This window comes from Triturus cristatus, chromosome 3_1, assembly GCF_964204655.1.
Source record: "Triturus cristatus chromosome 3_1, aTriCri1.1, whole genome shotgun sequence".
NCBI lineage: Eukaryota > Metazoa > Chordata > Amphibia > Caudata > Salamandridae > Triturus > Triturus cristatus.
In genome coordinates, this window is record NC_140583.1 from 1,002,687,820 (window position 1) to 1,002,709,303 (window position 21,484).

The window sequence follows — 21,484 nt, forward strand, 5'->3', positions numbered from 1 at the left end:
CTGCACACCCATAGGATAAATTCACTCACATTAAAATCTTTGTATGAATAGATCAGTTCACAAGCATAAACCAGCTTCTCTGGATTGCGTCTGCAAGATAAGACAATTTAAGACTGCAAACTATATAAGATTGTAAACCTGACTTACACGCACAAATAAGCTTTCTTTCGTAAGCCTTACATTGATTCCTAAAAGCCTCCATAGACCACAGCTTTGTTACAGAGACCACACACAGATGGTGAAAAAATTAGCTTACCTTCAACATAAATTAAGTCATCATCGGACTCAATAATCTTTAAACAGCAGTCATCCATCTCTAGTTCTTTCTGGTCCCTGTGAAAATAGATATGATTTAGCATTTATCACCAGCAATGTATGCCTGTAAGTCAGAACAACAGATTTCCTTTTCTAAATGTGTTTTAAGAAAACATGCTTACATCTATATTAAGTTCCTTGCTTTCATTGGAGGTAGAGAGAGAGAATTTGTATATGTTATGTTATGTTATGTTATTTAAATTTGTATAGCGCACAGCTGCCGCAGCAAAGAGGGGTCCTGGCGCTTTGGAGATGGAAAACACAACACCACAGCAATAACTAGAGCGGAAAAGACTAGGCTTTAGAGAATAGGAAGGTTTTCAAAGACTTCCTGAAGAGAAGCAGGTCTGGAATAGCACGAAGAGAGGCAGGCAGTGAGTTCCAAAGGGTGGCTGCCAACACCGAAAAGGAACGACCACCTATACGCGCTTTCTTAAAACGCGGAACGATAGCTAAATTGGACCCTGCAGATCGGAGGGATCTAGAAGGAACGTAATGGAGAATAGTCTGGGTGAGAATGGGAGGAGAAGCTAACTTGAGAATTTTAAAAGTTACACAGAGTGCTATATATGATATATTTGTGTAAATTGTATTATTGTCATTGTGCAAGCAGCTTTAAATTCAAAGCCCATCATTCCCATGGACCAATACTTTATTTGATTGATAGAAACAACATAATTCCATTGAATTATGGATTTCAACTCATGTCAGGCTAGGGGTCAACTATATGTACCCTGCGGCGTTCATCTCATTGTTTATGATCACACCCTTTGAAAAGGGCTGCAGAACGTTGGGACATGAAGAACAATCTCAGGCAGATTTTCGGGACATTCATGCAAGAAGCATTTGAATTCAATGAACACCTAAAAAGCAATCATTTGCAAGTTTGGTAAGTGTGTGGAAAATGTGACCTGGACCGGCCTCTCGTTGACTGGTGTTGGACAACGCTGCTCTTCAACTCATTACTATCATCATCTACTATTAATGTTTTGTTGTCATAATAGCGCAATCGCAGTCTGATAATGGCATCAAGGCTCTACCTCATGAAGGAGAGTAACGTGATACATTGTAGGGCCCATCCCTGCATGTTCTGCACCTGTCCCTCACTTGTTGCACCAGGGGTTATACAGAGCAATTGTCTTAAGTGGAGTATCCAGCACCGGACTTGGATGGGAGAATTCAGGTATCTCTAGAGAGTATCCTATAGTGATCTACAGAATAATTCACAGCACATGATTACTATAAACTGTGTGCTCGCTCACTCTTCTTCTCACCACTACAATACTTTTCACTGTGACCCATGACAGAATAAGAGCTCCACTCTGGTCATTCACACACTACATCAGGGGACTCCAACCTTATCTTTAGTAGGAGCTACTTATGTTCATGGAAAATCATCCTAAACTAATAATATTACCAGTGGTAGGATAGTGACCACATCTAACAAGATTATATTAGTGGTCACAATATGCAATATTACCAGCAGTGATCGCCTCAGGGCATCAGGCAGGGTAGCCAGCAGTAATGCAAGAAAGGCTGTGTCAACATGGGTAATACATAACAGCCATAGCTCCAATGCCATAGCCACCAAGGTATTAATATTAGTAATAAGTCTTCCCAACACTGCATGATTTAGCACCCAAATATGAACTTTAAATCTAATTTTAGAAATGCAACCCTTTTCTTCCAAACATCAGCTTACGTGTCCTGAAAACGGACACATTTTCATTTTGAATATACACTTTAAATTTTGATATACATAATTCAACCTAGCAAAAATTTCCAATTTAGTAGACTGAGCTGCACACAGGAGAGCTACTTTCAGGTAGATGGAGAGCTACCAGTAGCTCATGAGCTACTTGTTGGAGAAACCTGCACTACACCATATTAGTTCACACAGCAATTCAACGCCCTTGTAACCAAGCCCAGTTCTCTGGTCAGCATTGGAGTTTTTTTTATTGGGTGGGTAGCATGCTACACCGTTGGAATGGGGTCTTTGTTGCAAAGGTGTTGCTCTATGTGGGAAGTATTTTGGGGTTGTGTGTTAGCAAGAGTTTTAATAGAGCCTATAAAGTGTTAAATAGGTGTGAAAGATGGCAGACCTCTTTCAAAACAATAAGGGCCCGATTCACAGAACTAACTTAAGACAAAATCCTAAACTTACTACCATTTTCGTATTCACAGAAGGCACTTACTCATTTTGGTATTCACAGAAGACACTTACTCACTTCGGTATTCACAGAAGTTAGGAGTCCTAACTTTAGGACTCCTAAATGCCTTCTGTGAATACCGAAAGTCTTAAAATTAGGATTTTTCTCAGTTTAGGAGTCCTAACTATATTACTACTAAATTGAGAAAAATCCTAATTGTAAGGCTTTCGGTATTCACAGAAGGCATTTAGGAGTCCTAAAGTTAGGAGTCCTAACTTTACTACTACTAAATTGAGAAAAATCCTAATTTTAAGACTTTCGGTATTCACAGAAGGCTTTTAGGAGTCCTAAAGTTAGGAGTCCTAACTATACTACTACTAAACTGAGAAAAATCCAAATTTTAAGACTTTCGGTATTCACAGAAGGCATTTAGGAGTCCTAAAGTTAGGACTCCTAACTTCTGTGAATACCGAAATGAGTAAGTGCCTTCTGTGAATACCAAAATGAGTAAGTGCCTTCTGTGAATACCAAAATGGTAGTAAGTTTAGGATTTTGTCTTAAGTTAGTTCTGTGAACTTAATTTGGGAGTTATAAGTAGTGGCTAGAAGAGTGTTGAAGTACATCTCATGGCACGCCCTGGTTATTGCCTGCCCGGATATAAGTGTTTAATTGGTAACCCTTGGGTACCCATGGTTTGCACTGGTTACAGGCTGGTGGGATAGCATGCCTTGTAGGGACTACCCAGAAGTAATATATGTCTACTTTATGAGATATGCCATTTAAAATCTGCCAAAGTAATACACCATTTCTGACTTGTCTTTCTGGGAAATTAGCTGAGAACTTATTTTGTTTTTGTTGAGCCCAGCCCACAGTTTGGTTATAGATCATTAGGTTGGAAAAGCCCGGTCTATACTTTCTTCTAGAACTTCATATCGTACTGTATGCTTCTTATCTTGACTGTTTAAGAGTCCAAAGTTGAATCATCTGTACTGAAAATTATGTTCCCAGTTGCTCTTCTTATAGGAGGAGATTATTAGATGAGTTGTCAGTTTTACATGAAATGTCATGCTCACTGGGTTGCAATAGGATTTAGCTGGGGGGAATAACACATCCTACCTTTCAAAGGCCCTGTGTACGATGTACTTAGAGTCGAAGGAGGACCATCTGAATAAAGGTAGTGAGTGGAGTGCAGGAGCTGTCTTGCGCAGTGTTCTGAATCCTTTTCAAATTGCAAGGGGTGCCCTTAGATAATGTTCATTTACAGTATCTACCCATGACATCATTAGGGTGATGTTGGCCTGTAGGTTCTGCATGAATCTCGGTGTTGTATTCTTCATAAGCATTTATTGTCACTTGACCATCCCCTAGAATTTTACCTTATTTGATTGTTGCTGATTGTGTTTCTAGTTCACAGGTTATGAACTCCGTTTTGGAAGAGTTGTGCTTTACATGCTTGATCAGTATCCATTTATCAACAACACAGAATGTTTCATCAAGTATTGACAACTCTAGGTTCTTATGATTTCCTTGTGCTAGAATAATATGTGTGCCATCAAGCTGTGACCTGATCAAGTCTGATGAAGGAGTGAAGTACACTGTGAATGAGAGAAAGCGGACAATTAAACTGTTACATTGTGAGGTGAGGGGAGATAAAATGAATTGAAGCAGTTTCATTATATACTTTATAAAGCTTGGAAACAGGAGGAGCTTTAGATTGGAATACTTCCTCGAATGCCAAGATTTTCTGTTCTCAGAAGTAAAGTCTTTTGGTGGACAGGGACAGAAGATAAGTAATATCGGCCTCAACAAAAATGTTCAAACCAGCTCACACTACAGGAGGCCATGACTAGAATGGGTCCATGGGAGCATGTTTGGGTCATGGAGCTCCCTCTTCTCTGAAAGCAGCTCCTAATTAACTCCCATAGTACCGGGAAAAAGACAAAGTATCAAACAGGCCAGCACCAGTGGTCAACAGCTTTAAAATCACTGATGGATTCAGGACTAATAGTACTGCCACTCTGTTTTTGGCCACTGTCAATTTCCTCCCAACATACATCAAGGCAGAATTCTTGCCTTTGTCTGAGTGGATACTAGATTACTGCAGCAAAATTCAGTAAAGCTGGAGATTGAGAGAAGGTGGGTCCTTCAACTGACTCATAGGAATGGACCAGCTAAGACTGTCATGTAGCAGGCTGCGTGAAATTGGGAAAAGGTTCTTTGATGAATGGTCTCATGATGGAAGTCTTCAGCACCGAGTAGAAGGTGCACAAATCTATATAGTTGTTTAGAATCTTCCATGCTACAGAAGGTGCAGATATGGTGAATAAGATGTTTTTGAAGCTCCATGCTGGTCTGATCACTCACAGATCCAACCGATCAACTTGCCTTAAAAAGCACATTGATTGAGGTGTCAAAAATGTTTTTGAAGCAGGTTAAAGATTGTTTTCATAAACTGTTGCATTGTGTGTGGTCTTAATCATCTAGTTGTTTTTTCCTGAGGTAGTCATCCAGTTTTTTTGTTCTGGAGACAAACCTTTTTTTGTCCACAGTTCGGCTGAGGATATGGGCTGGATAAGTGAATTATGGGCACATCTCCTAAACGAATGTCGCCACCCCTGCTCAGACCAGGAAATTCAGGAATAACCCAAAAAGGGTGTTACACTATAAACATACAGGAAAGGGACGGTAGGAGCTTGCCTTTAATTCTTTACACATAGTATATGTTAAGGATCCTTCTAGAGCTCTGAAGAATGCCAGAGACCAGTACATGACTAAAAAGAGGCAATAACATGTTGGCAAATCTTAGGGATTCTAGGGACATTTTACCCAATAGCATCCATTAATTATACTTTATAGTATTCTTATTAATGCATAAGGTACCACCTAATAAAGGTAATCTTTATGGTATACCTTAAAGTATTTTTAGATTATAACTGAATCACCAAAACATTAGCCAGAAGATTACTATATCTTGACAAGTCTTTCAACAATCGTACGGTTGAGTCCACTCTAGTAGTACCATCGTATCATGGTGGGATGAGGTGGGCGATGATGAACCATGCCACATTACATGGGTGTGATCACGTCATTAATTATCTTAAAATTCGAAGATTAGGTGATCACCTAGCATAAACAACACTCAGGTAGATAGAGAAGAGTAAAGGACCCCTCTCCTTCAAGAAAAGCCTTGCCACGTTTGTTAATGGTTAACTTTTCATGCCATGAGTGTATTTCTGCACCATACACTTGGCCTTAGAGCAGGTTTCGCCAACAAGCAACTCGTGAGCTACTGATAGCTCTCCAGCTACCTGAAAGTAGCTCTTCTGTGTGAACTCAGTCTCCCCCACTGCCAAACCCAAGCCCACACTACCCGCCAGATCAAAAACAAAATCGTCACTGGCCGTTCTTTAGCGCTCCCACGGCGGTGCCTATAAAAACGGCACCGCAATGAGAACGCCAAAGCAAGTTCCTGCAGGCCTTAGACAGTCAAGTCCATGCCCTGCAGGAACTGACGGTACATGCAGACAGGGAGGCACACCATGCCCCCCCCTGCATGCATCAGGTTCCCTCTCCACCACAGTTTTCATGGTGGGCTTACTGCCATGAAAACCGTGGCAGAGAGGAAACTTGCAATATTCATATTGTGGTCTCAAGACCACCGCAACATCGCCAAGGATTGCAGATCCCTGGTGGCAACAGCGATCCCATGGCGGTCCGACCGTCCTACTTGTTATAGGACGGTAGGACCACTGGTGCGGTGGCAGCCACACCGCCACGGTGAGTTTGGCGGTCCATCGAACCGCCAAACTCATAATAAGGCCCTTAATCCATAGCACATTTTGATGTTTCCTCCTTCAGAATAATGAGCTCAATTAACTTAAAAAATGTATGTGTAAACATAACATCAAAAGAGGAAAAAGGCTGCTCTGCTCTTCCTGATACAGTAATTTTTTTTTGGTGATACAGTCGATCTATAATAAATTCTTAAATTAGCAGTTCACAAAACTAGTAAAGGGACCAGCTCTATAGATGCAGGACTCCCACAGCACTTGCTGAACTGCATTTCCATGAACAAAACGTTAGTAATCCTGATCAGTTAAAATATTTCTACCCTGTCAATGGCAAAATATTTTAACTGATCAGGATTACTAACGTTTTGTTCATGGAAATGCAGTTCAGCAAGTGCTGTAGGAGTCCTGCATCTATAGAGCTGGTCCCTTTACTAGTTTTGTGAACTGCTAATTTAAGAATTTATTATGGGTAGAACTGTTGAGATATGGGGGCAACAGGGAAAAGCACTAAAGGAGATTGGAATCACGTCTAATCATGCAAGGTGGAACAAAACATCATGTGCATCTAAACAAGGGCAAAGAATTGATTATGGCAATATGTTGAACTATCTGACAAGATACATTGGTGAATTGTAGGGTATATCTAATCTGTTGGCTTGCAATCCTCATACATCATATAATCCTAGTGATGATGAGGAAACAACATTATAATTCAACATAGCATGCATATCAGTTGATCCTGCAACATGATTGCCATCATTTCAATTAATGAAACGTTTGCATGCTGCTATATTTTTTTTAAAACTCTTTCACGTCCAAACCCCTTCAGATCTTCTTCTTTGCTCAATACAAAGGTATCCCCCTTCCCGTTTGTAGCCCACTGGGGTGGTTAATTTATGAGCATGGAATATTCATTTAGTGGTAGAAACACATTGTGTATGGAGACACATAGCAGCTACCTAGGCCCTGCACCCAACCTCTGCTAGTGCCCAACCCAACCTGCTGTGGGTGGGCCATGGACTAGAGCCCAAACCCCTGCCCAAACCCCTGCAGGCACACATTGCTGAATATAAGGGGTGCCATTTTAAGTAAGACAGAGCTAATGAAGTTGTCAGAGGGTGAGAACACCAAAAGTGAATCTATTGGTTTTATGAAGGGGTGAGGAAATCAACATATGTAGAGCACATATATTGGCTTAATCAAAAAATCACCAAGAATTATAATGAAATGTACATTTTGTTAATTCACACAGTGTTCACTGTTTAATAAAAGTGACTGCCATTAGAACACGTAATAAAGCTTTATTAAAAAAATAAAAACAGCAACACTGTCTTTGAAACTCTTTTCAAAAAAATTCAAGCTGCAAAGTACAACCATAAAACCAACCACAATGGAGCTCTGCACTCAAGCTGAAGAGCATAGAGCTCCAGCTAGGAGTGCTTTGAAAAATATGGTAAGCTCTCATGGGGTCATTGATTTAATGACCTAAGAGACTTACTGTCTTTTTTAATGTTGCTGGGGGGCTGCTGCCCTACCTGCAGCCCCCCACAACACAACAAAAATGGCTTGGTGGTGCCCCCTCCTAATCCAGGGGCATCACCAAGTTAAAGAATACATAATAAAGCTCTTGCATGGCAATATGAGGTGACCATTCGATGGTGCAGTGAATAATAAATGTGCAGCTCCTGTTGCTCATTTATTTTTCACTTTAATTTTTTTTTTACTGTGGGTGTCCTAGTGCCCATCCACAGCAGCCATGTATGATTTTTCATAAGGTGGAAGGGGGCATGTGGCCCCCCCTCAAGCCACTAGGTGTCCTGGGGACCCCATGCCCTGGAGCAGTATTTTTTTTAATAGGTGGAGCGGGAAGTGCAGCCTTCCTCCCTGAGCCATTAAGGGCTCCATGGACCCCATCTCCTGGGAGACTTCTTTTTTAAATTAAGGTGTAGGGGAAATGCAGCCCTCCTCGCAGAGCATTTACAGCCCTGGGGATCCCAGGCTCCTGCAGTCCCAGCCAGCTTACCAGCAAGAACCATACTGGGTGGTGTGGGAAGCCAGTACCTTCTTTTGCTCTCACTTGGGCGGGAGCAGCATGTTTCTACTGCTCCAGCTAGGCAGGGGCAAAGTGGAGTTCCCAGTCCCAGAGAATGTGGGCAGGGTATGCCAGCACTCTTTCGGGCAAGAAACCACAGTATCCCGGGGGTTGTCTCCAGGGACACTGTCTTGTATCATACCCAGTGTGATGGGTTCCTAGGGCAGGTACCCCCACGGAGAGGGAGGTGCGTGTCCCTCCTTTTTATCATTTTTCTGGCCTCATGGGATAGGGTCCCCAGGCCCAGTAAAGGCTTGGGGAGGGGAGCTGCATGTCCCATCCTCTTCTAAATACATTTGACCCAGGAGGATAGGGTCCCTGAGGCTCAGTAAAGGCTTGGGGAGGGGAGCTGCATGCCCTATCCCCTTCTAAATACATTTGGCTCAGGAGGATAGGGTCCCCTGGGGCCCATTAATGGCTTAAGGAGGAAGGGCACATGTCCCTTCCCCATAAATTTGCATGTGGCTCCGGGGGAAAGGGGTTCTGAGTGGCTTGGGCAGAGAGACCCCTCTAACACCTCTTCCCCAAAAATATAATATTAACGACATCTGGACCCTGACCCACCCTCGGGGTCAAAATTAACACATAGAAAATGCTAACAGGCATGTTCTTTTTTCTTTTCTTTTTTCAAAGTCACAGTACCACTGGTGTCCCACAGGATTGCAGCTTTAAAAAAAAAAGAAAATGTTAGTTTGGTCCAAGGGGGGTCCCAGAGTGACCCTGTGGTAGGGTATCTGCATCCTGCCCCCTTACATATATATATATATTTTTATTTAAACGCAGGATATGGGACTTAGGGCCTGATAACGACTTTGGCAGTGCTGTACCGGCTTTGTTCCAGCACAACACCGCCAAAGCCGTGCATTGTCCGCCCGCTATATTACGAGTTCAACTCATGTCAGGCGGGCTTTTCTTTTGCCGTTACCACGGCAGTGCCCAGAAAACGGGCACCGCAATGGGAACACAACAGCAGCTCCAGCACAGCATGGGAACTTGGGGTGCATGCATGTACCCCCCTGAATGATCCCATTGTTTCCCAACCGCCAGCCTTTTTTATGGCGGGCTCACCACCATGAAAAGGCTGGCAGTGGGGAAACTCGTACTTTGCTCGGCGAACCGTGGCGGTCCCGCCTTGCATATTGTATACTCCTGTCTGCTGCACCAACACCAGGGAACAGTGGTTACCTGGCACCAAATGGCCGCCTCGGAATACGTCAGCCGCAGGACTGCCACTGCGAGTCTGGCAGTCAAAGACCGCCAGACTTGTAATTTGGCCCTTAGTCCCCAAGCCCTGTAATGTCTGGCTGCAACATTTTTCTTCATGTTTCAGTCAGCCAATCACAGCGATCACTCTTGCGGGGATGTGGCTCCCATGGAAGCGACTTAGTCCAAGGGTAAAAAAGCCCCGTAGGCCAATCAGAATACTCAATTTGTTTAAATTGGGTTGAGGGACTCTCGCAAGAGTCCCCCAAACCCAACTGTCCAGAAATATAAATATTTTTATTAATTAATTTCTCAAAAACTACTAACATATTTACACAAAAATCACAAAAAGCACACTTTCTGGACCAAGATCTAGCTTCTGGCCAAATTTGGTTTAATTCCGTTCAGCAGTTTTTGCATATATTGGGGTTTTGTGTATTGAGATCCCCCCTTTTTTCTCAACCCCCTCTTCACATTTCACCCTAACACTTTCCATATGCAAACAAGGCAAAAAAGAGAAATGTTTGGAAATGTTTGTGAAGTTTTGTCAAACAGCGCCAAAGTTATTACAAAACGAAAAAAGTGTTTCCTACTCTGTATGGGCCCGATTCACAGAACTAACTTAAGACAAAATCCTAAACTTACTACCATTTTGGTATTCACAGAAGACACTTACTCATTTTGGTATTCACAGAAGGCACTTACTCAATTCGGTATTCACAGAAGTTAGTAGTCCTAACTTTAGGACTCCTAAATGCCTTCTGTGAATACCAAAAGTCTTAAAGTTAGGACTTTTCTCATTTTAGGAGAAGTAAAGCCAGGACTCCTAACTTTAGAACTCCTAAATGCCATCTGTGAATACCAAAAGTCTTAAAGTTAGGATTTTTCTCAATTTAGGAGTAGTAAAGTTAGGACTCCTAACTTTACTACTCCTAAACTAATTAAAAATAGCCCTAGGGAGGTGGTGGTCTTTACTTAGGGCTCCCACTAGTTGTCTATGTTTTAGTGCAATTGTTTCAGTGTGTGGTCTCTATTTAATCTTTTTCTAGATGGTGACATCTAGGATCATGAATGCATCTACTTCCTCTAGTGGAACACCCTCCATAGTAATTTTTCCCCTATATGATCGATGTTTGTTCAAAGTCATAAGTTTTGTTTTATCAGCATTTATGTTTAGCCCTCTAAGCTTGCAGAAGTCTTCAAACAAAACCAACGCACGCTGTAATCCACTAGGTGTCTTTGAGATAATTAGCGTGTCGTCGGCAAACATTAGGATAGGAACCTTGGAGCCACCAAGGGTTGGGGCATCAGTGGTTGGGAGGAAAAAGATTTTGTAGCCTCATAAATGAAAAGAGAGAACAAATGTGTGTGCCAAAACGCACCCTTGGCGAACTCCGTTTTTGACCTGGAATGGGTCAGTGATTTTCCCTTGTATGCTCCAGCGTATATGGGCAAAGTTGTTCTCATGAAGACGCACTACAAAAGTTAACAGGTCGGCCGACATACCAAGGTCCCGTAACACCACCCATAATTTATTGCGGGACACTAAATCAAAAGCCGATTTTAGGTTGACAAATACTGCATACATGTTGCCTTCACTGAGCACCACTGTTCGCCAATATATCAGTATGAATCTAAAAACCTGGTCTACTGTGCTAAAATGCGCACAAAACCCTGTCCGGTGAGGAGTTAGAATGTTATTATCATCCATCCATTCTTGTACCTTTCCTAAGGCAAGGTGTGCAACCACCTTTTGGATGGAGTCGATGAGGCTAATGGGTCGATAATTCTTGTGCTGTGATCTGTCCCCCTTCTTATACACTGGTAAGATCTCTGCCCCCTTACAAGAGTCAGGGATGGGGCGCACTGGGCAAGCCCATTTGCTAGCAGCATTATATACATACACCACTTCTCCCTATCATGTAAGAAGACATCTGCAGGAATGCTGTCAATGCCGGGGGCTCTCCCCTGTGACTGAATTGAGGGTGACCATTAAGTCTGATGGTTCAAATACCAGGCCTGACGGCTGGCTACGGGCCATTACTAGAGGTTCACATATCTCAGTAGCACCAATACAATACTGAAAGGAGAAGTGTTTTACCCACGATTCTGGGACAACGTGATTTTCTGGGGGAGGGGAGGTGCATCTCTGCCCCATTTTACAAGAGCAAAGAAATGTTGCAGGTTAATCCGTGCACATGCTGATTTCAGTTCCTGCCGCCTTCCATCATCCCACTCACTTTTTGCTTTTGCCTGCGCAGTTTTATAAGCCTTCCTAGCATCCCTTATAGAGTACAGATATTTTGTTCTGATGGCTCCTCCAAGGGATTTACGAGCTAGGCTGCATTATTTGTGTGTGTGTGTGTGTGTGTATGTGTGTTTAAAAAATATAAAAATAATTAAACACTTTTTAAACACATGTAATTTAAAATATTAACAGTAACATAAAATTAACAAACATATATACAAACAAAAATATTTAACTTATTTAAATATTCTTATGAACATATAAAAATAGTTTATCTGATACTTTAAACTAAGCATACAAATCAGAAAGATATTATACTTTGGAGGGGATAGATTTACTATTCCCACTCTAGGCTAAGCACCAGTATGGAAGTGCTGGACTTGAGAGTGGTTAGATTATTATTTCCACTTCATTCTAAGCAACAGTAGGGAAAACGTTGGACTTCGGTGGAGTGAGATTCACTATTCCCACTCCAGTCTACGCAAAAGTAAAAAGCAATCAGGGAGGTTACGGTGGTCTCACGTGATCCGGTGTTCTATCTGTTGAGGACATTGATACTTTGGCATCTCTTAGAGAAAAGGATCTAGGGATGAAGGATTGGGAGAGTGACAGAGAACGGCTTAATAATATAGGCATTATGAGAGACCGGAGAGCAGAAATGATTTTAAACCTTTATCCAGGTTTAATCCTGTCACCCTTCATGACAACATTGACACCTTTCATGAGGTGAGCCTACGTGACATTGATCCAGTGGCGTACCAACAACGGATACTCTACTACCATATACTCACCTGGGCCCATAAACACACTCACAATGTCAAGTAAACCGCTGGACTGGGTTTTTATAAGTTTTCTTCACAACGTTTAGGATTAGTCTAAAATACCTTTACTAACCCTTCACGGATCAAAAAGTTCTTTCCTCTGGTCGATGGACCATTAGTTGAACTAATTGATGGTGATAATTAACATCATTCTAACTTTTCTATACCTTGAAGTAAATAACCACAGACTCGAGAAAGTTTTAAATCTTTATCTAAATTAAATGCATGTGAACCACTTCAAAAATACAGTACTGTCACCATCATTCATTAGGAGAGAAAATTCAATCAATTAAACACCAAACATATACTTCAGACTCATGCAATGATCAATACCCAGAAAGGGAGAGGACAGAGAGAAAAGAACATCTGCAAATAACGTGAACTTATAATTACCAAGAATGGTGGGAAAGACCAACCCCCTGGCCAAGGAGCTGGTAAGGGTCTCCTGGAATAGGTCAAGCGACAAAGACTTCAGGACAGGATTCAGGACAGGATAGTTGACCTCTCTAGAGCCGACGATTGTGCGCGACCCCTCTCTGACACACTCTTCCTCCTCGAGATTCGTCCGCGATCTTCTGATCTAACCCAATTAATTAGGATAGAAAGTTCTGCTTCAGGCTCTCTCAGCATCAGCATCTCCCCCTACACCAACAGCATCTCCGTCTCATCATCTCTCGTGCTTCTTCCGCTCGTGCTTCTGCTAACTAACTAAAGCTATTTTAATTATACCTTCCTTTCTGCATGTTCCACCCACTAAAGTTTCAATTTCGTAAAAAATACGCACTATGATTGGTCAGGCAAGGGGGAAGCTCTATCACACCATGCTTACATGACATGAAATTCTATTTAACCATTGTTTGCAAACCCATGCCCTTAATTTTTATTCACAGTTTTCAGTTCAAACACGTATTCACATTTTATTTGCATAATTATTATAACAATCTGTATGTAAGTCCACATCGTTGAACTTTTCACCCTCCGTTTCCAGGGTAATACACGTTGCGACCTTGGCTTCCGTTCAACCTCTATGTCATCATTCTGAGTTAACATTCAGTGGACATGCGCAATCTCTCTTTTAATCAGCTTACTTCAGTTATACACGAGAGGCCCAAATGCATACTAGTAATAAAGTCAGAAAGACAAATATTAATTCCACAAATAAAGTGGTCGCACTGTATACCACCCACCTCTACTCTATTCCCCTTTACTTATTAATAATTTTCCCGCATAAGCGTTAGTAAAATAGCTTGTTTTCTTCTCAGCAAAGCAGATGCCATGCACGTGAGTCTTCAAGACTCCATTTAGTGCCTTCTGCTCATGCGCAAGAATTTCCCTCCAAGCAACAGCTGGTCATACTACATAGCTGCAGTTGACACATGCGCAGTTAAGATTCCCTGTTTAAAGCAGTTTTAGTCCTTCATTCATGCTATTCACGTTATTAAATACATAAGAAAGCTTCGCTAACCCGCTTATTCATGTGGTGGCAATTAGTTTTACACAATACACTTTTAGTAACTTGCTAGTGAGTTAAAGGGGCGGTTTGCTTCCGAGCAAGTCTTTTTTCTACGAGTCCTTGCTCCATCAACCTCATGGAAATATGGAAACTTGGCAAAAACCATTTTGCTGAGAACCTAACGGAGAGGCAGAGAACAGGCCTTGAGTCACTTAGGAAATTAGACACCTTTGTGATTAAACCATCAGACAAAGGTGTCAACGTTGTACTATGGGATCTCGGCAAATTCTGGACAGAGGCAAAAAGACAATTAGAGTACTCTGGGTACTATCTGAGGTCTAACATTGCCCAATACATCTGAACTATCGCTTGTTACCACAGTCTTCTGAGTGAGTGGCACCAAAAGGGAATGCTCAGTACCAATGAGCTGTAATTCCTATTGGTGAAAAATCCTGTTACACCAGTGTTTTACATGCTACCAAAAGTCCACAAGCACCCTACGGACCCACCGGGCAGACCAATCATATCGGCCAACAACAGCCTGCTGAAAAACACTTCTATTTACCTTGATCACTTTCTATGCCCTTATGTTGAAGGGATAGCATGGATTTCATATGCAAGCTACAAGGTATCCCATAGGAGAAATCATATATGCTTGCCACGGTAGATGTTGTTGCATTATATACATGTATTGAACATGAACTAGGTCTTGAAGCATGCAAATATTTTTTCAAGGACAGGCCATTATCCATGTATGACCATTCTATGCTTTTAATTTAAATTCTGAAATTCTGTTTGGAAAACAACTTTTTCCTTTTTGAAGGACAATAGAACAAACAACTAACTGGGACTGCATGGGAAGTTGCTTCGCTCCCAGCTACGCCAGTATGTTCATGGGGTGGAGGGAGTCGGAGCATATCTGGAATGAGACGAATGAAGAGTGGCTTATGCATCTGATCCTGTGGACACGTTACATAGATGATATCTTTCTCATCTGGGACGGTCCACAGGAATCATTGGATGCTTTCCTAACAAGTATAGCTGATAATGAGTAGAATCTGAAATTCACGAGTAAGACACACATGAATACCATTGAGTTCCTTGATGTACTGGTTGAGATGAGAGAAGAGGCCATTACTATAAGGCTGTATAAGAAAGAAACTGTGGGCAATAGCAGCTTGCATGCCCAAAGCAACCATCCTGATAATCTTAAAAGAAGTATCCGCTATGGGAAACTGTTATAGGAGAAGCAAAACTGCAGTCCCAGTGAAGCGTATGTAGCAGAGGAAAACAGGATGGTTGGCTGTTTCAGAACCAGGTGCTATACCAGAAAAACAATCAGGGCAGCAATTGAGAAAGCTTCTCAATTGGACAGGGACAGCGTATTGACACCTAAACCCAGAGAGAATAGCAAACAGGAAGTTAGATTGATCACTACTTTTAACTATGAATCAAAAGCTGTACATAAAATAATGAAGATGCATTGGAACCTAGTTAGATCCGACATGACCACTAGCAGACTAGTAAGTACGAGTCCGCATGTAACGTACTGCAAATGCAGATCCTTAAGGGACACCTTGGTTCACAGTCATTTGAACAAGGGTGCGACCCACACAGGATCTTGGTTGATGGAACTCCTGGGATTTTACAAATGTGGGACATGCAAGGCATGTGCGAGCAGTACTAATGTAAAGACGTACACTCCCCACGGGCATGACAGCAAAGATACACAAATTCATGAACTGCAACAGTGACTATGTGGTGTATGTTCTGGTATGTGTGTGTGGTCCCAGATACGTGGGCAGCACGATTTTCCCAGTGAAAAAGAGGATATTAGAACACCTCCGTGCAGTCAGGAATAAAGACATGAGCTACACTTTGGCCAAACACTGTGAACATATACATGGGACTTTGGTGGATATATCTTCTAAAATCTCATCTTTTGGTGTTGACAGGATCCCAAATCATACGAGAGGGGGAGACAGAGAACGGAAGTTGAGATGAATGGAGTTTGATTACATCATCCGATTGGGGAGCAGGTACCCTGGTGGCCTCAACCACGATGGGGAGCTCTACGTGCACCTAGGATAGCCACCCTTGGGAAGGCCCCTTGAGGGCAGCTCATTTTGAAAAAGAACTCTGTTTTGAAGTGCTGTGCGGTATGGAAGGGATAAAATGTACACAGTGTAGGGTTGGTTTTATTTTCTGTTAGATGGAATATATTTTCTTTTCACATTTATTTTACCATGGGTGTCCCGATCACTTTGAGATGGGGAACTAGGGAAGCCGAGTATGCTGAAAGGGAGAGATTCCGCCACTTGGTGGTGTTTGAGATAAAAACGTCATTTGTTTTTTAAAAAAGTACTTTATTACTCTATAACATGTTGCTTTGTCATGATGGGTTTGATGTAGCACCAGCATGGGGCACTGGCCAGAATCATGATAGAAATGGTGATTAATGACACGTGATTCTTGTTGCTAACCTGTGCGTTTAACATGTTAATTAGTAATTATGGCATTCTTTCAGATATTTTCAAGAATGATTTATAATTTAATTAGACCATGATGAAATAGTCTGTTTTCTCCCAAAGAGATGCATTATGTAACTCATACATCTTCCCTAGAGTCTGTCTTTCATGTTTATACACATTGTTTCACTGTTTTTCTAGAAAGTAGAGCACGTCCGTGTGTGGACTGTGACTCTGACGAAGACCGGGAAGGTCGAAACACGTCAGTCGAGGGTAAAGACTTTTTTATTTAAGAAAATCCTTGAATGCGGTTCCTTCTTTGTGGCAGCTCAAGATAACGGATATATATACACACATATACTTTAAAAAATATAAAAATAATTAAATACTTTTTAAATACATGTAAGTTAAAATATTAACATTAACATAAAATTAACAAACATATATCCAAACAAAAATATTTAACCTACTTTAAAAATTCTTATGAACATATAAAAATAGTTTTATCTAATACTTTATACTAAACGTACAAATCAGAAACTTCGGAGGGGTTAGATTTACTATTCCCACTATAGGCTAAGCACCAGTATGGAAAGTGCTGGACTTGGGAGTGGTTAGATTATTACTTCCACTTCATTCTAAGCAACAGTAGGGAAAGTGTTAGACTTCGGTGGAGTGAGATTCACTATTCCCACTCCAGTCTAAGCAAAAGTAGAGAAAAGGTTAGACTTCGGAGTGGGTTAGATTTACTATTTCCATGCCAATTTAAGCAACACTTGAGATAGTGTTAGACTTCGGAGGGGTTCGATGTAATATTCCTATGCCAGTCTAAGCAAAAGTAGGGAAAGTGTTGGACGTCAGAGGCATTACATATACGACTGGAACTCTATCATTTTTTTAAACACTTCAACATCAAACTAGATACTATAATTTAAACATTTATTTCAGTTTAAAAAAATCACCACCTTCCCTACTACCCAAAAGACCCCACAAACACAAAAATAATTTTAAAAAATCAATAAAACAATAAATTTAAACCAATATTTAAACATAATTAAAAAACCACTAATATATCAAATTGATTAAACAAATATTATTAAATACTCTTATGAAAACATTAATAAATATTTAATATAAAATAAAAAAAATTAAATTAAGGCGACCTGGACCAAATATCAGAAGATGCGGCTCATGATGTCAGTGATGGTGGCAAAGAGAAACATAGCCAGTGCCTGGGGGCGAGCCTCCTACCCAGAATATCAGCCTGGAAACAGACTTGGATTTGTGTAGTCAAGCCGAGAGAGTTGTATATCAGAGCTGAGCCTGTTCCAAAACATGGGGGAAAGTGTGGGGCTTGTGGGAGGTGTACAGAGGGCAATAATGGGTTGCCCTGGATGACCGGAAGCAAAAGAAATAAGACCTCCTCACTCACTGATAAGATATCGCACACAGACCCTAAAAGGGTAACCCAGTGCTTGTATCCACCATCAGTGACCCGTGATGAAAAGTCTAACAAAATGTCAGAATGTCCAAGCCTGTATTAAATGATGTATTGGTGAATATGTGTACAGTACTTGAGCAAAAGCTAAATAAACAGAATTAAAAATAAATATATAAATAAATAAATAATTTCAAAATGTAAATAATTATCAAGTATTTAAATAACATACAAATTAATAGGAGAAAAACAATGTAAATGTAAATAACTTACCACCCTAATCACCTACAGACTCAACAGGCCACTAATGAAATAAAAATCACTAAATTCTAAAAAATAAAATATACATAAAAAAGTACATGTTACACTTAAATAAAACACCAAATGAACAATTAAATACGTCGCATAACTAATACCCAAATAAATATTTAAATTACAATTAAAAATGAACAGTAAAAATCAAGAAATATTTAATTAACTTCCCACCATATTCCCCTACAAACCCAACCAGCCACAACTAAAATATACATTTCTAATTACATTCAAAATAAATAGTATACCACCCAACCTGAATTTTGGTGCCTATCTGTGAGATTTCATCCAGAAATATTACATGCCCCTAAAACAAGGTTTGCCAATGATTGATATCAGTATTGAATAAATTAGTAACAACAAAGATGTTCTTATCGATAGTTGAATTGAAAAATGTTTCAATTTTGAAATTATGAATGTGACTAAACGTCTATGGAAAGGGTAGTCTCAGAGACTCTCAGGCATTCCTGTTCTTCCTTTCACACTACTTGCTTCTGTAGTCTCTTTTAGAAACTTATACCTGTTTTCTCCCCACATCTTTCTGAATTCTTCCTTCTGCATATCTCACACCTCAGCTGTATGTACTTCCTTCCATCACCTTCCCTTCACCACCCTCTACAAACACTATGCACCCACTCAGCTGTAATCACTGCTTTTTCATGCATTGCTGCTTGAAAAAACAGAAACATAACACCGTAGACAATACAAGTACTCTTATGGGAGGAAATATTAAGTAAAGCCTGAGAGCTCAGTTTTTACATTTCTTGATCTACCACCGGCGGCTACACCATATGTAGTAATACTAGCCAATGCCGCCTCCCTGCACGTAGCGGAGTACGAAACATGGGAGGGTCTTCGAAATAAATCTCTTCACTGACTCGGTAAAAAAAACGGTCTTACTGGCTCATTATTTGAGAACTTTAAAATGGTCAGACGGGATACTTGGGTGGGTAAGGACCCGAAAACCCTCCAGGGAGATTGTATTGTCTTAACTTTCAGTGATCCTATGTTAGTGCATGCAGTACTTACAAGTACAGGGAACACATGATTCAATTATACTGGAATCAATGTTTTACCTCTAGGTGCATTCTATTTGCCCCCTGTTGTGAATAATCTTAAAAACCATGTACGGGATCCGTATGCTGGAAGTAAGAGATTATGTAATGTCCTGCTCCACAACCGTTTCGATCTGCTATCCACTCTGGAAGATATAGATTGACCAAGAATGCAACCCATGGGGGTGGGGGGTGGGTTGACCGAGTGAAGCTGGAATCCCCATTGTCCTCAGGTATTTCCTCACATGAGTTGGGTAGTGGTCAAATCTTCCTATGTGAGAGTGGGATAGATGGTAATCGGTTTTTAGCACCTACTATTGAGGGCAAGGATTTGACCGATAATCGTTTTAATTCGGTGGGCAATTCTGATTCCAGCTCTGATTCCGTAGTAAAATCTATCATGGATGTGGGCAACTTCAATGGAGATGTGTGTCCCCGTGAGTCAGGAGGGGGACATGGGAAGGAATATATCAACAAGGTATGTAAAATACTAATCTGGAACATTGCGGGTTTGTCCACCAAAGTGAATAACCCTGAGTGGTTAACGTTTGTAGATCTTTTTCTATAATTTGTTTACAAGAAACCTTGTCAGTTAAGGAAAACCATATTATTGGTTTTAGAACTGTCCTTACACCTGCAGTCAGTAGCGAGCATGGGCGTAACAAAGGTATGTATATATCTTTCAAATACGGCAGGGGTAATTAACACAAAACTTATAACTGAGTCTGATTACTATCAGATCCTATTAATGAACAAGACAGGTGGACATGATACAGTGCTAATCAATTTTTATAATAACATCCCTAAATCTCAGACTATGAGTGTGCTTACGAACCTACGTCACACTCTAGGTTACTTGGAAGATAAAATGTCTGGTGATATGTGTATTATCTGGGGCGGTGATTTTAACTATTTTCTGTGCCAGCACAGTCAATGGGGTATATGTGGCCTAGGCATAGGTAAAGATAAAGAAGATATAATGGCCCATTTTTCCCATCTTGTACAGGGGGATCTGCTAAGAGAAAATATTGTTTCAGATTGACCTGGGATATGCCAACGAATTATGCATTCCCACAGTACCTTTTAAGCCCACCGTTAATGGTAGGGGGATGTAATTCTATTATTGACTATATCCTAGTCTCAAATAGATATTTACGCAACGTCCGCTCCTTCATAACACATGATATTATAATGAGTGATCATTACCCAATCAGCATGGTTCTTAACTTGGAGAGGATAGATAGAACTATTAATCAAGAGGAGTTAAACTATGATTTTAAGATCGATCTCGCTAGTATTAACGGTTATTTCCTAAAGTGGGCAAATGTGGATCCCGTGGTTTTTATTTATAACCTGATAAACAGGACTAGTGATGAATTTGAAACCTGTTTGTCTGAGGGAAAGGACGATGAACAGGTTTTAAATGCTTTCTTCAATATCTCAGGCGAGGCCCGGAAGTTACTAACGAGGGAGCAGAAACAGGGTCTTCATAAGCCACAGGGATGGTTTGATAAAGATTGTAGCAATGCCCACACCCTCCTGAAGAAGGCATTGCATAGCGCAAATAGATCTAGGAAGGAAATAAGACAGGCTAGAACTATTTATCGACGTGCCTTAAAAAAGCGCAAGATACAATTGAGATTAGAAGCATGGGAGACGCTACACCAAGCATGCGTAAGAAAAGACACCAATGGCTTCTGGAAAGCGGTAAATGCTCAGTTTTTTACAAAGGGGGACACTGATAAAATAGATATCGCTATTACTGAGGATAAGTGGGTTGAATGTTTTGCGGATCTCTATAATGAGGAACTCACTGGACAAAATGAGGGATCCTCAATAGCAACGATGACCAACAATAGTGCAGAGTCGGTAGCATTCCCTATAGATATTAATATTTCTTTAGAGGAGGTTACCAGGGCCATAAAAGAGAGCGCTTCTGGTAAAGCACCAGGGCCGGATGGCGTCCCTATGGACGTGTATAAAACTAACATTGAACTATGGGCCCCACTCCTAACTAATGTCCTAAATAGTTGCAGCCGTCATGGCTTTATCCCCATATGGTCGGATGCTATAGTGATCCCCATTTTTAAAAAGGGGGACAGAAATGAACCAAGGTGTTATCATCCAATTTCCTTGTT

At 40.9% G+C, this 21,484-nt stretch overlaps 1 long non-coding RNA gene across 1 annotated transcript in view; it reads right to left on the reverse strand.

The window, feature by feature from the left end:
• Positions 1-256: 256 nt before the first annotated feature.
• LOC146861400 (uncharacterized) overlaps positions 257-21,484 on the reverse strand; it is an 89,297-nt gene continuing 68,069 nt past the window's right edge. Inside the window, exon 2 of the long non-coding RNA XR_014979256.1 lies at positions 257-333. This is a non-coding gene — a long non-coding RNA (uncharacterized LOC146861400). The remainder of the gene's footprint in view (positions 334-21,484) is intronic.